We start from the raw sequence: 13087 nt of genomic DNA on the forward strand, positions 1-13087 counted from the left end.
CCTGTAGCCTGATTTGAGGTTGGACGCTCTATTATTCACAGGGGTGTACCGGGCCTAGACGGTGACTGGCTGACCCGTCAGGGCATCGCCCGTTTGGAAGCCCGTTTCGGAAGCGGAGGCGGGAATCCCTGCCCAATTTTCTTTTGGGGTGGTAGGGCTGTTGGCGGGGTTGCACAAGCTCTGCCAACTTTGGCGGCTTAAGCTTGGGATGCGAGGGACATGGTACAAAAATGCAAAGGTTTTCCAGGAAAAGAGTCTACGGGCAACGATTCCTTGTTGCTCTTTTCAGGTGAACTCAAGCCTCAGGGCTTTGAGGTAGGGGCACTGCCTACAGACAGCAGGAAAGGGCTTGTGCGAAGCTGCTGCCGCATTTAGGTAAGAAGAGTAAAAACCTGTACCAGGAGTGGGGCTCGAACCCACGCGGACACTTGTCCATTGGATCTTAAGTCCAACGCCTTAACCACTCGGCCATCCTGGTGAGCTGCTGCAAAGGGCTTCGAATTGAATCTTTGCTGTTTCAGCAGCAGGCGAACAAGTGGAAAACCAGCCCAGAGTGCCCCCTGCAGGAGGTTGGATGGAATTGGCTTGCGAGTGGCAAACGTCTCTCACTTAACAGCATTACAATAGCCTCCAGCTGACTGCAAGTACGGTTGCGGAAACCTCCCGGGTGCTGCAGTCGTTTCCCCGGTGGCCTAGTGGTGAGGATTTGGTGCTTTCACTGCCACGGGCCTGGCTTCGAGTCCCCGACCAGAGTGTGTGCTTTGAGTAAAGGTGGTCTAGGGCAGTCCAGAGGCAGGCTGAGCCTCGAAGGCTGGTGCAGGCCTTGGTGTGCGAGCCCGAAAAAAGGGCAGCTCCTATGTCATCCCTTCTTGCCCTCCGGCACTTGCTGTACAAGCAAAGCCCCCTTTGAACTCTGCATGGTAACCCTGCTGTGTCTCGCAGGCAATCATGGCCTGCCGCCTTTTAATAAACGTGCTCTCCCACGAAGCAGTTCTCCTAAGGAGGGTTAGTTGTGAGTGTGCATCTTCAGCGGCAGCCTCTAGGGGGAGCTTCAGCACTGACCCACAAAAGCTCATAGCGAGGAAGGCTGTCCTTTCAGGAGAGCAAGACAGGAATATCAGCGCTTGGAAGTGAAAGCGCAAACGTTCCCAAAGTGATGCTGTCTTCAATCTCTAAGCTCCCCTTTTCGCAGACCATCACAAGTGTTTTTGTTTTCTTTCTTTCTTTCTTTCTTTCTTTCTTTATTTATTTATTTATTAGCAGAAACGGCCCCCGAAGACCTGCAGGCACTGGTGCCCATTGTAGCAGAGGCCCTCAGCCTTTGGACTCGGACGCCACCATCTGAGCGACACGCAACGGGGTGCACCCACCGTCCCTGGTGGTCTAGTGGTTAGGATTCGGCGCTCTCACCGCCGCGGCCCGGGTTCGATTCCCGGTCAGGGAAGGAGCTCTTTTAACAACTGACATTTTTATTTACAGCAATGCAGTTAACTGGCGACCGGAAATCTTGCTCCCAGATGCAGATTTGCGTGCACAAAATGGAGGAAGTGCCCTCAGCGCGACGCAAAACGTGTTTATGGCAGAGTCCCATTCATTCTCCTGTCGCTGCGGAAAGACTGCCCTTGACGCAAAAAAGGCAGCTTCCTTTTTCACCGCTGGAGAGAACCTATCTGCTCGGCCCTCCCCCTCTCTTCCCAGTCCCCCAATGGACTGGCCTTTGAGGCACCTGCAGGCATTGTGCACTCGGACACCACTGCCCGGCCTTCCCGAGCTGTCCAGCGGTCTCCCTGGTGGTCTAGTGGTTAGGATTCGGCGCTCTCACCGCCGCGGCCCGGGTTCGATTCCCGGTCAGGGAAGAGAGGCTTTTACTGAATGACATTTTTACAGAAATTCAAACAACTGCGTCTCAAAAAATATTTCTTTCAAATGTAGCTTCACTCACAGGCAATAGCGGCGTGGCTCCCCTGGCGGTAACTCCAAGCATCTTTTCAGCATGGTCCCTTACCGGAAGCTGTCGCCGCTAGAAGTGGGCCTGTGCCCCAAAAAGGAAGCTTTCTTTCTTCCAAAGCTGTAGAGAAAATATTAGTCCTGTCGCCCTGCCAAAGCCGAGCTCGCCCACCATCCCTAGCCTCATCAGACCAAGACCTTGCCCGGGACCCTGGGGCAGAGGGCTGCAGAAATGGTTGCGTACCGGTTTGGAGGAGAAAAGCAGGGGAGGGAGGGGTCGTAGCTGCTTGATTTGCATACAGAGCTGTGGTCTGCTGGGAAAGTGCAGCCTTTGGAGCTTGGCAAAGGCTTCGCAAGGGGCCCGAGCATTGCCCTCGCCCCGTTTGTTGACAGGTTCTCCTTCTATGGGCTGAAGGGCCCTGTAGCCTGATTTGAGGTTGGACGCTCTATTATTCACAGGGGTGTACCGGGCCTAGACGGTGACTGGCTGACCCGTCAGGGCATCGCCCGTTTGGAAGCCCGTTTCGGAAGCGGAGGCGGGAATCCCTGCCCAATTTTCTTTTGGGGTGGTAGGGCTGTTGGCGGGGTTGCACAAGCTCTGCCAACTTTGGCGGCTTAAGCTTGGGATGCGAGGGACATGGTACAAAAATGCAAAGGTTTTCCAGGAAAAGAGTCTACGGGTAACGATTCCTTGTTGCTCTTTTCAGGTGAACTCAAGCCTCAGGGCTTTGAGGTAGGGGCACTGCCTACAGACAGCAGGAAAGGGCTTGTGCGAAGCTGCTGCCGCATTTAGGTAAGAAGAGTAAAAACCTGTACCAGGAGTGGGGCTCGAACCCACGCGGACACTTGTCCATTGGATCTTAAGTCCAACGCCTTAACCACTCGGCCATCCTGGTGAGCTGCTGCAAAGGGCTTCGAATTGAATCTTTGCTGTTTCAGCAGCAGGCGAACAAGTGGAAAACCAGCCCAGAGTGCCCCCTGCAGGAGGTTGGATGGAATTGGCTTGCGAGCGGCAAACGTCTCTCGCTTAACAGCATTACAATAGCCTCCAGCTGACTGCAAGTACGGTTGCGGAAACCTCCCGGGTGCTGCAGTCGTTTCCCCGGTGGCCTAGTGGGGAGGATTTGGTGCTTTCACTGCCACGGGCCTGGCTTCGAGTCCCCGACCAGAGTGTGTGCTTTGAGTAAAGGTGGTCTAGGGCAGTCCAGAGGCAGGCTGAGCCTCGAAGGCTGGTGCAGGCCTTGGTGTGCGAGCCCGAAAAAAGGGCAGCTCCTATGTCATCCCTTCTTGCCCTCCGGCACTTGCTGTACAAGCAAAGCCCCCTTTGAACTCTGCATGGTAACCCTGCTGTGTCTCGCAGGCAATCATGGCCTGCCGCCTTTTAATAAACGTGCTCTCCCACGAAGCAGTTCTCCTAAGGAGGGTTAGTTGTGAGTGTGCATCTTCAGCGGCAGCCTCTAGGGGGAGCTTCAGCACTGACCCACAAAAGCTCATAGCGAGGAAGGCTGTCCTTTCAGGAGAGCAAGACAGGAATATCAGCGCTTGGAAGTGAAAGCGCAAACGTTCCCAAAGTGATGCTGTCTTCAATCTCTAAGCTCCCCTTTTCGCAGACCATCACAAGTGTTTTTGTTTTCTTTCTTTCTTTCTTTCTTTCTTTCTTTATTTATTTATTTATTAGCAGAAACGGCCCCCGAAGACCTGCAGGCACTGGTGCCCATTGTAGCAGAGGCCCTCAGCCTTTGGACTCGGACGCCACCATCTGAGCGACACGCAACGGGGTGCACCCACCGTCCCTGGTGGTCTAGTGGTTAGGATTCGGCGCTCTCACCGCCGCGGCCCGGGTTCGATTCCCGGTCAGGGAAGGAGCTCTTTTAACAACTGACATTTTTATTTACAGCAATGCAGTTAACTGGCGACCGGAAATCTTGCTCCCAGATGCAGATTTGCGTGCACAAAATGGAGGAAGTGCCCTCAGCGCGACGCAAAACGTGTTTATGGCAGAGTCCCATTCATTCTCCTGTCGCTGCGGAAAGACTGCCCTTGACGCAAAAAAGGCAGCTTCCTTTTTCACCGCTGGAGAGAACCTATCTGCTCGGCCCTCCCCCTCTCTTCCCAGTCCCCCAATGGACTGGCCTTTGAGGCACCTGCAGGCATTGTGCACTCGGACACCACTGCCCGGCCTTCCCGAGCTGTCCAGCGGTCTCCCTGGTGGTCTAGTGGTTAGGATTCCGCCGCGGCCCGGGTTCGATTCCCGGTCAGGGAAGAGAGGCTTTTACTGAATGACATTTTTACAGAAATTCAAACAACTGCGTCTCAAAAAATATTTCTTTCAAATGTAGCTTCACTCACAGGCAATAGCGGCGTGGCTCCCCTGGCGGTAACTCCAAGCATCTTTTCAGCATGGTCCCTTACCGGAAGCTGTCGCCGCTAGAAGTGGGCCTGTGCCCCAAAAAGGAAGCTTTCTTTCTTCCAAAGCTGTAGAGAAAATATTAGTCCTGTCGCCCTGCCAAAGCCGAGCTCGCCCACCATCCCTAGCCTCATCAGACCAAGACCTTGCCCGGGACCCTGGGGCAGAGGGCTGCAGAAATGGTTGCGTACCGGTTTGGAGGAGAAAAGCAGGGGAGGGAGGGGTCGTAGCTGCTTGATTTGCATACAGAGCTGTGGTCTGCTGGGAAAGTGCAGCCTTTGGAGCTTGGCAAAGGCTTCGCAAGGGGCCCGAGCATTGCCCTCGCCCCGTTTGTTGACAGGTTCTCCTTCTATGGGCTGAAGGGCCCTGTAGCCTGATTTGAGGTTGGACGCTCTATTATTCACAGGGGTGTACCGGGCCTAGACGGTGACTGGCTGACCCGTCAGGGCATCGCCCGTTTGGAAGCCCGTTTCGGAAGCGGAGGCGGGAATCCCTGCCCAATTTTCTTTTGGGGTGGTAGGGCTGTTGGCGGGGTTGCACAAGCTCTGCCAACTTTGGCGGCTTAAGCTTGGGATGCGAGGGACATGGTACAAAAATGCAAAGGTTTTCCAGGAAAAGAGTCTACGGGTAACGATTCCTTGTTGCTCTTTTCAGGTGAACTCAAGCCTCAGGGCTTTGAGGTAGGGGCACTGCCTACAGACAGCAGGAAAGGGCTTGTGCGAAGCTGCTGCCGCATTTAGGTAAGAAGAGTAAAAACCTGTACCAGGAGTGGGGCTCGAACCCACGCGGACACTTGTCCATTGGATCTTAAGTCCAACGCCTTAACCACTCGGCCATCCTGGTGAGCTGCTGCAAAGGGCTTCGAATTGAATCTTTGCTGTTTCAGCAGCAGGCGAACAAGTGGAAAACCAGCCCAGAGTGCCCCCTGCAGGAGGTTGGATGGAATTGGCTTGCGAGTGGCAAACGTCTCTCACTTAACAGCATTACAATAGCCTCCAGCTGACTGCAAGTACGGTTGCGGAAACCTCCCGGGTGCTGCAGTCGTTTCCCCGGTGGCCTAGTGGTGAGGATTTGGTGCTTTCACTGCCACGGGCCTGGCTTCGAGTCCCCGACCAGAGTGTGTGCTTTGAGTAAAGGTGGTCTAGGGCAGTCCAGAGGCAGGCTGAGCCTCGAAGGCTGGTGCAGGCCTTGGTGTGCGAGCCCGAAAAAAGGGCAGCTCCTATGTCATCCCTTCTTGCCCTCCGGCACTTGCTGTACAAGCAAAGCCCCCTTTGAACTCTGCATGGTAACCCTGCTGTGTCTCGCAGGCAATCATGGCCTGCCGCCTTTTAATAAACGTGCTCTCCCACGAAGCAGTTCTCCTAAGGAGGGTTAGTTGTGAGTGTGCATCTTCAGCGGCAGCCTCTAGGGGGAGCTTCAGCACTGACCCACAAAAGCTCATAGCGAGGAAGGCTGTCCTTTCAGGAGAGCAAGACAGGAATATCAGCGCTTGGAAGTGAAAGCGCAAACGTTCCCAAAGTGATGCTGTCTTCAATCTCTAAGCTCCCCTTTTCGCAGACCATCACAAGTGTTTTTGTTTTCTTTCTTTCTTTCTTTCTTTCTTTCTTTCTTTATTTATTTATTTATTAGCAGAAACGGCCCCCGAAGACCTGCAGGCACTGGTGCCCATTGTAGCAGAGGCCCTCAGCCTTTGGACTCGGACGCCACCATCTGAGCGACACGCAACGGGGTGCACCCACCGTCCCTGGTGGTCTAGTGGTTAGGATTCGGCGCTCTCACCGCCGCGGCCCGGGTTCGATTCCCGGTCAGGGAAGGAGCTCTTTTAACAACTGACATTTTTATTTACAGCAATGCAGTTAACTGGCGACCGGAAATCTTGCTCCCAGATGCAGATTTGCGTGCACAAAATGGAGGAAGTGCCCTCAGCGCGACGCAAAACGTGTTTATGGCAGAGTCCCATTCATTCTCCTGTCGCTGCGGAAAGACTGCCCTTGACGCAAAAAAGGCAGCTTCCTTTTTCACCGCTGGAGAGAACCTATCTGCTCGGCCCTCCCCCTCTCTTCCCAGTCCCCCAATGGACTGGCCTTTGAGGCACCTGCAGGCATTGTGCACTCGGACACCACTGCCCGGCCTTCCCGAGCTGTCCAGCGGTCTCCCTGGTGGTCTAGTGGTTAGGATTCGGCGCTCTCACCGCCGCGGCCCGGGTTCGATTCCCGGTCAGGGAAGAGAGGCTTTTACTGAATGACATTTTTACAGAAATTCAAACAACTGCGTCTCAAAAAATATTTCTTTCAAATGTAGCTTCACTCACAGGCAATAGCGGCGTGGCTCCCCTGGCGGTAACTCCAAGCATCTTTTCAGCATGGTCCCTTACCGGAAGCTGTCGCCGCTAGAAGTGGGCCTGTGCCCCAAAAAGGAAGCTTTCTTTCTTCCAAAGCTGTAGAGAAAATATTAGTCCTGTCGCCCTGCCAAAGCCGAGCTCGCCCACCATCCCTAGCCTCATCAGACCAAGACCTTGCCCGGGACCCTGGGGCAGAGGGCTGCAGAAATGGTTGCGTACCGGTTTGGAGGAGAAAAGCAGGGGAGGGAGGGGTCGTAGCTGCTTGATTTGCATACAGAGCTGTGGTCTGCTGGGAAAGTGCAGCCTTTGGAGCTTGGCAAAGGCTTCGCAAGGGGCCCGAGCATTGCCCTCGCCCCGTTTGTTGACAGGTTCTCCTTCTATGGGCTGAAGGGCCCTGTAGCCTGATTTGAGGTTGGACGCTCTATTATTCACAGGGGTGTACCGGGCCTAGACGGTGACTGGCTGACCCGTCAGGGCATCGCCCGTTTGGAAGCCCGTTTCGGAAGCCGTGAGGAAGCGGAGGCGGGAATCCCTGCCCAATTTTCTTTTGGGGTGGTAGGGCTGTTGGCGGGGTTGCACAAGCTCTGCCAACTTTGGCGGCTTAAGCTTGGGATGCGAGGGACATGGTACAAAAATGCAAAGGTTTTCCAGGAAAAGAGTCTACGGGCAACGATTCCTTGTTGCTCTTTTCAGGTGAACTCAAGCCTCAGGGCTTTGAGGTAGGGGCACTGCCTACAGACAGCAGGAAAGGGCTTGTGCGAAGCTGCTGCCGCATTTAGGTAAGAAGAGTAAAAACCTGTACCAGGAGTGGGGCTCGAACCCACGCGGACACTTGTCCATTGGATCTTAAGTCCAACGCCTTAACCACTCGGCCATCCTGGTGAGCTGCTGCAAAGGGCTTCGAATTGAATCTTTGCTGTTTCAGCAGCAGGCGAACAAGTGGAAAACCAGCCCAGAGTGCCCCCTGCAGGAGGTTGGATGGAATTGGCTTGCGAGCGGCAAACGTCTCTCACTTAACAGCATTACAATAGCCTCCAGCTGACTGCAAGTACGGTTGCGGAAACCTCCCGGGTGCTGCAGTCGTTTCCCCGGTGGCCTAGTGGTGAGGATTTGGTGCTTTCACTGCCACGGGCCTGGCTTCGAGTCCCCGACCAGAGTGTGTGCTTTGAGTAAAGGTGGTCTAGGGCAGTCCAGAGGCAGGCTGAGCCTCGAAGGCTGGTGCAGGCCTTGGTGTGCGAGCCCGAAAAAAGGGCAGCTCCTATGTCATCCCTTCTTGCCCTCCGGCACTTGCTGTACAAGCAAAGCCCCCTTTGAACTCTGCATGGTAACCCTGCTGTGTCTCGCAGGCAATCATGGCCTGCCGCCTTTTAATAAACGTGCTCTCCCACGAAGCAGTTCTCCTAAGGAGGGTTAGTTGTGAGTGTGCATCTTCAGCGGCAGCCTCTAGGGGGAGCTTCAGCACTGACCCACAAAAGCTCATAGCGAGGAAGGCTGTCCTTTCAGGAGAGCAAGACAGGAATATCAGCGCTTGGAAGTGAAAGCGCAAACGTTCCCAAAGTGATGCTGTCTTCAATCTCTAAGCTCCCCTTTTCGCAGACCATCACAAGTGTTTTTGTTTTCTTTCTTTCTTTCTTTCTTTATTTCTTTATTTATTTATTTATTAGCAGAAACGGCCCCCGAAGACCTGCAGGCACTGGTGCCCATTGTAGCAGAGGCCCTCAGCCTTTGGACTCGGACGCCACCATCTGAGCGACACGCAACGGGGTGCACCCACCGTCCCTGGTGGTCTAGTGGTTAGGATTCGGCGCTCTCACCGCGCGGCCCGGGTTCGATTCCCGGTCAGGGAAGGAGCTCTTTTAACAACTGACATTTTTATTTACAGCAATGCAGTTAACTGGCGACCGGAAATCTTGCTCCCAGATGCAGATTTGCGTGCACAAAATGGAGGAAGTGCCCTCAGCGCGACGCAAAACGTGTTTATGGCAGAGTCCCATTCATTCTCCTGTCGCTGCGGAAAGACTGCCCTTGACGCAAAAAAGGCAGCTTCCTTTTTCACCGCTGGAGAGAACCTATCTGCTCGGCCCTCCCCCTCTCTTCCCAGTCCCCCAATGGACTGGCCTTTGAGGCACCTGCAGGCATTGTGCACTCGGACACCACTGCCCGGCCTTCCTGAGCTGTCCAGCGGTCTCCCTGGTGGTCTAGTGGTTAGGATTCGGCGCTCTCACCGCCGCGGCCCGGGTTCGATTCCCGGTCAGGGAAGAGAGGCTTTTACTGAATGACATTTTTACAGAAATTCAAACAACTGCGTCTCAAAAAATATTTCTTTCAAATGTAGCTTCACTCACAGGCAATAGCGGCGTGGCTCCCCTGGCGGTAACTCCAAGCATCTTTTCAGCATGGTCCCTTACCGGAAGCTGTCGCCGCTAGAAGTGGGCCTGTGCCCCAAAAAGGAAGCTTTCTTTCTTCCAAAGCTGTAGAGAAAATATTAGTCCTGTCGCCCTGCCAAAGCCGAGCTCGCCCACCATCCCTAGCCTCATCAGACCAAGACCTTGCCCGGGACCCTGGGGCAGAGGGCTGCAGAAATGGTTGCGTACCGGTTTGGAGGAGAAAAGCAGGGGAGGGAGGGGTCGTAGCTGCTTGATTTGCATACAGAGCTGTGGTCTGCTGGGAAAGTGCAGCCTTTGGAGCTTGGCAAAGGCTTCGCAAGGGGCCCGAGCATTGCCCTCGCCCCGTTTGTTGACAGGTTCTCCTTCTATGGGCTGAAGGGCCCTGTAGCCTGATTTGAGGTTGGACGCTCTATTATTCACAGGGGTGTACCGGGCCTAGACGGTGACTGGCTGACCCGTCAGGGCATCGCCCGTTTGGAAGCCCGTTTCGGAAGCGGAGGCGGGAATCCCTGCCCAATTTTCTTTTGGGGTGGTAGGGCTGTTGGCGGGGTTGCACAAGCTCTGCCAACTTTGGCGGCTTAAGCTTGGGATGCGAGGGACATGGTACAAAAATGCAAAGGTTTTCCAGGAAAAGAGTCTACGGGCAACGATTCCTTGTTGCTCTTTTCAGGTGAACTCAAGCCTCAGGGCTTTGAGGTAGGGGCACTGCCTACAGACAGCAGGAAAGGGCTTGTGCGAAGCTGCTGCCGCATTTAGGTAAGAAGAGTAAAAACCTGTACCAGGAGTGGGGCTCGAACCCACGCGGACACTTGTCCATTGGATCTTAAATCCAACGCCTTAACCACTCGGCCATCCTGGTGAGCTGCTGCAAAGGGCTTCGAATTGAATCTTTGCTGTTTCAGCAGCAGGCGAACAAGTGGAAAACCAGCCCAGAGTGCCCCCTGCAGGAGGTTGGATGGAATTGGCTTGCGAGCGGCAAACGTCTCTCGCTTAACAGCATTACAATAGCCTCCAGCTGACTGCAAGTACGGTTGCGGAAACCTCCCGGGTGCTGCAGTCGTTTCCCCGGTGGCCTAGTGGGGAGGATTTGGTGCTTTCACTGCCACGGGCCTGGCTTCGAGTCCCCGACCAGAGTGTGTGCTTTGAGTAAAGGTGGTCTAGGGCAGTCCAGAGGCAGGCTGAGCCTCGAAGGCTGGTGCAGGCCTTGGTGTGCGAGCCCGAAAAAAGGGCAGCTCCTATGTCATCCCTTCTTGCCCTCCGGCACTTGCTGTACAAGCAAAGCCCCCTTTGAACTCTGCATGGTAACCCTGCTGTGTCTCGCAGGCAATCATGGCCTGCCGCCTTTTAATAAACGTGCTCTCCCACGAAGCAGTTCTCCTAAGGAGGGTTAGTTGTGAGTGTGCATCTTCAGCGGCAGCCTCTAGGGGGAGCTTCAGCACTGACCCACAAAAGCTCATAGCGAGGAAGGCTGTCCTTTCAGGAGAGCAAGACAGGAATATCAGCGCTTGGAAGTGAAAGCGCAAACGTTCCCAAAGTGATGCTGTCTTCAATCTCTAAGCTCCCCTTTTCGCAGACCATCACAAGTGTTTTTGTTTTCTTTCTTTCTTTCTTTCTTTATTTCTTTATTTATTTATTTATTAGCAGAAACGGCCCCCGAAGACCTGCAGGTACTGGTGCCCATTGTAGCAGAGGCCCTCAGCCTTTGGACTCGGACGCCACCATCTGAGCGACACGCAACGGGGTGCACCCACCGTCCCTGGTGGTCTAGTGGTTAGGATTCGGCGCTCTCACCGCTGCGGCCCGGGTTCGATTCCCGGTCAGGGAAGGAGCTCTTTTAACAACTGACATTTTTATTTACAGCAATGCAGTTAACTGGCGACCGGAAATCTTGCTCCCAGATGCAGATTTGCGTGCACAAAATGGAGGAAGTGCCCTCAGCGCGACGCAAAACGTGTTTATGGCAGAGTCCCATTCATTCTCCTGTCGCTGCGGAAAGACTGCCCTTGACGCAAAAAAGGCAGCTTCCTTTTTCACCGCTGGAGAGAACCTATCTGCTCGGCCCTCCCCCTCTCTTCCCAGTCCCCCAATGGACTGGCCTTTGAGGCACCTGCAGGCATTGTGCACTCGGACACCACTGCCCGGCCTTCCCGAGCTGTCCAGCCGTCTCCCTGGTGGTCTAGTGGTTAGGATTCGGCGCTCTCACCGCCGCGGCCCGGGTTCGATTCCCGGTCAGGGAAGAGAGGCTTTTACTGAATGACATTTTTACAGAAATTCAAACAACTGCGTCTCAAAAAATATTTCTTTCAAATGTAGCTTCACTCACAGGCAATAGCGGCGTGGCTCCCCTGGCGGTAACTCCAAGCATCTTTTCAGCATGGTCCCTTACCGGAAGCTGTCGCCGCTAGAAGTGGGCCTGTGCCCCAAAAAGGAAGCTTTCTTTCTTCCAAAGCTGTAGAGAAAATATTAGTCCTGTCGCCCTGCCAAAGCCGAGCTCGCCCACCATCCCTAGCCTCATCAGACCAAGACCTTGCCCGGGACCCTGGGGCAGAGGGCTGCAGAAATGGTTGCGTACCGGTTTGGAGGAGAAAAGCAGGGGAGGGAGGGGTCGTAGCTGCTTGATTTGCATACAGAGCTGTGGTCTGCTGGGAAAGTGCAGCCTTTGGAGCTTGGCAAAGGCTTCGCAAGGGGCCCGAGCATTGCCCTCGCCCCGTTTGTTGACAGGTTCTCCTTCTATGGGCTGAAGGGCCCTGTAGCCTGATTTGAGGTTGGACGCTCTATTATTCACAGGGGTGTACCGGGCCTAGACGGTGACTGGCTGACCCGTCAGGGCATCGCCCGTTTGGAAGCCCGTTTCGGAAGCGGAGGCGGGAATCCCTGCCCAATTTTCTTTTGGGGTGGTAGGGCTGTTGGCGGGGTTGCACAAGCTCTGCCAACTTTGGCGGCTTAAGCTTGGGATGCGAGGGACATGGTACAAAAATGCAAAGGTTTTCCAGGAAAAGAGTCTACGGGTAACGATTCCTTGTTGCTCTTTTCAGGTGAACTCAAGCCTCAGGGCTTTGAGGTAGGGGCACTGCCTACAGACAGCAGGAAAGGGCTTGTGCGAAGCTGCTGCCGCATTTAGGTAAGAAGAGTAAAAACCTGTACCAGGAGTGGGGCTCGAACCCACGCGGACACTTGTCCATTGGATCTTAAGTCCAACGCCTTAACCACTCGGCCATCCTGGTGAGCTGCTGCAAAGGGCTTCGAATTGAATCTTTGCTGTTTCAGCAGCAGGCGAACAAGTGGAAAACCAGCCCAGAGTGCCCCCTGCAGGAGGTTGGATGGAATTGGCTTGCGAGCGGCAAACGTCTCTCACTTAACAGCATTACAATAGCCTCCAGCTGACTGCAAGTACGGTTGCGGAAACCTCCCGGGTGCTGCAGTCGTTTCCCCGGTGGCCTAGTGGTGAGGATTTGGTGCTTTCACTGCCACGGGCCTGGCTTCGAGTCCCCGACCAGAGTGTGTGCTTTGAGTAAAGGTGGTCTAGGGCAGTCCAGAGGCAGGCTGAGCCTCGAAGGCTGGTGCAGGCCTTGGTGTGCGAGCCCGAAAAAAGGGCAGCTCCTATGTCATCCCTTCTTGCCCTCCGGCACTTGCTGTACAAGCAAAGCCCCCTTTGAACTCTGCATGGTAACCCTGCTGTGTCTCGCAGGCAATCATGGCCTGCCGCCTTTTAATAAACGTGCTCTCCCACGAAGCAGTTCTCCTAAGGAGGGTTAGTTGTGAGTGTGCATCTTCAGCGGCAGCCTCTAGGGGGAGCTTCAGCACTGACCCACAAAAGCTCATAGCGAGGAAGGCTGTCCTTTCAGGAGAGCAAGACAGGAATATCAGCGCTTGGAAGTGAAAGCGCAAACGTTCCCAAAGTGATGCTGTCTTCAATCTCTAAGCTCCCCTTTTCGCAGACCATCACAAGTGTTTTTGTTTTCTTTCTTTCTTTCTTTCTTTATTTCTTTATTTATTTATTTATTA

General features: G+C 54.4%; 15 non-coding genes across 15 annotated transcripts; 9 read left to right on the forward strand and 6 right to left on the reverse strand.

Annotated features, from left to right (window-relative positions):
• Positions 1-395: 395 nt before the first annotated feature.
• On the reverse strand, positions 396-478 carry TRNAL-UAA (transfer RNA leucine (anticodon UAA)). Its single transcript has one exon. It is a non-coding gene; the product is annotated as a tRNA-Leu (tRNA).
• Positions 479-1372: 894 nt separating this feature from the next.
• Positions 1373-1444, forward strand: TRNAE-CUC (transfer RNA glutamic acid (anticodon CUC)). The gene has a single exon. It is a non-coding gene; the product is annotated as a tRNA-Glu (tRNA).
• Positions 1445-1784: 340 nt separating this feature from the next.
• TRNAE-CUC (transfer RNA glutamic acid (anticodon CUC)) lies at positions 1785-1856 on the forward strand. Its single transcript has one exon. It is a non-coding gene; the product is annotated as a tRNA-Glu (tRNA).
• A 904-nt stretch (positions 1857-2760) lies between these two features.
• TRNAL-UAA (transfer RNA leucine (anticodon UAA)) lies at positions 2761-2843 on the reverse strand. The gene has a single exon. It is a non-coding gene; the product is annotated as a tRNA-Leu (tRNA).
• Positions 2844-3737: 894 nt separating this feature from the next.
• TRNAE-CUC (transfer RNA glutamic acid (anticodon CUC)) lies at positions 3738-3809 on the forward strand. The gene has a single exon. It is a non-coding gene; the product is annotated as a tRNA-Glu (tRNA).
• Positions 3810-5114: 1305 nt separating this feature from the next.
• On the reverse strand, positions 5115-5197 carry TRNAL-UAA (transfer RNA leucine (anticodon UAA)). The gene has a single exon. It is a non-coding gene; the product is annotated as a tRNA-Leu (tRNA).
• Positions 5198-6095: 898 nt separating this feature from the next.
• On the forward strand, positions 6096-6167 carry TRNAE-CUC (transfer RNA glutamic acid (anticodon CUC)). Its single transcript has one exon. It is a non-coding gene; the product is annotated as a tRNA-Glu (tRNA).
• Positions 6168-6507: 340 nt separating this feature from the next.
• On the forward strand, positions 6508-6579 carry TRNAE-CUC (transfer RNA glutamic acid (anticodon CUC)). Its single transcript has one exon. It is a non-coding gene; the product is annotated as a tRNA-Glu (tRNA).
• A 915-nt stretch (positions 6580-7494) lies between these two features.
• On the reverse strand, positions 7495-7577 carry TRNAL-UAA (transfer RNA leucine (anticodon UAA)). The gene has a single exon. It is a non-coding gene; the product is annotated as a tRNA-Leu (tRNA).
• An 894-nt stretch (positions 7578-8471) lies between these two features.
• Positions 8472-8542, forward strand: TRNAE-CUC (transfer RNA glutamic acid (anticodon CUC)). The gene has a single exon. It is a non-coding gene; the product is annotated as a tRNA-Glu (tRNA).
• A 340-nt stretch (positions 8543-8882) lies between these two features.
• On the forward strand, positions 8883-8954 carry TRNAE-CUC (transfer RNA glutamic acid (anticodon CUC)). The gene has a single exon. It is a non-coding gene; the product is annotated as a tRNA-Glu (tRNA).
• Positions 8955-9858: 904 nt separating this feature from the next.
• Positions 9859-9941, reverse strand: TRNAL-UAA (transfer RNA leucine (anticodon UAA)). Its single transcript has one exon. It is a non-coding gene; the product is annotated as a tRNA-Leu (tRNA).
• An 894-nt stretch (positions 9942-10835) lies between these two features.
• Positions 10836-10907, forward strand: TRNAE-CUC (transfer RNA glutamic acid (anticodon CUC)). Its single transcript has one exon. It is a non-coding gene; the product is annotated as a tRNA-Glu (tRNA).
• Positions 10908-11247: 340 nt separating this feature from the next.
• On the forward strand, positions 11248-11319 carry TRNAE-CUC (transfer RNA glutamic acid (anticodon CUC)). Its single transcript has one exon. It is a non-coding gene; the product is annotated as a tRNA-Glu (tRNA).
• Positions 11320-12223: 904 nt separating this feature from the next.
• TRNAL-UAA (transfer RNA leucine (anticodon UAA)) lies at positions 12224-12306 on the reverse strand. Its single transcript has one exon. It is a non-coding gene; the product is annotated as a tRNA-Leu (tRNA).
• Between the last annotated feature and the right edge of the window lie 781 nt (positions 12307-13087).

Source organism: Ambystoma mexicanum, chromosome 5p, assembly GCF_040938575.1.
Source record: "Ambystoma mexicanum isolate Mex_15411 chromosome 5p, UKY_AmexF1_1, whole genome shotgun sequence".
Classification (NCBI taxonomy): Eukaryota; Metazoa; Chordata; class Amphibia; order Caudata; family Ambystomatidae; genus Ambystoma; species Ambystoma mexicanum.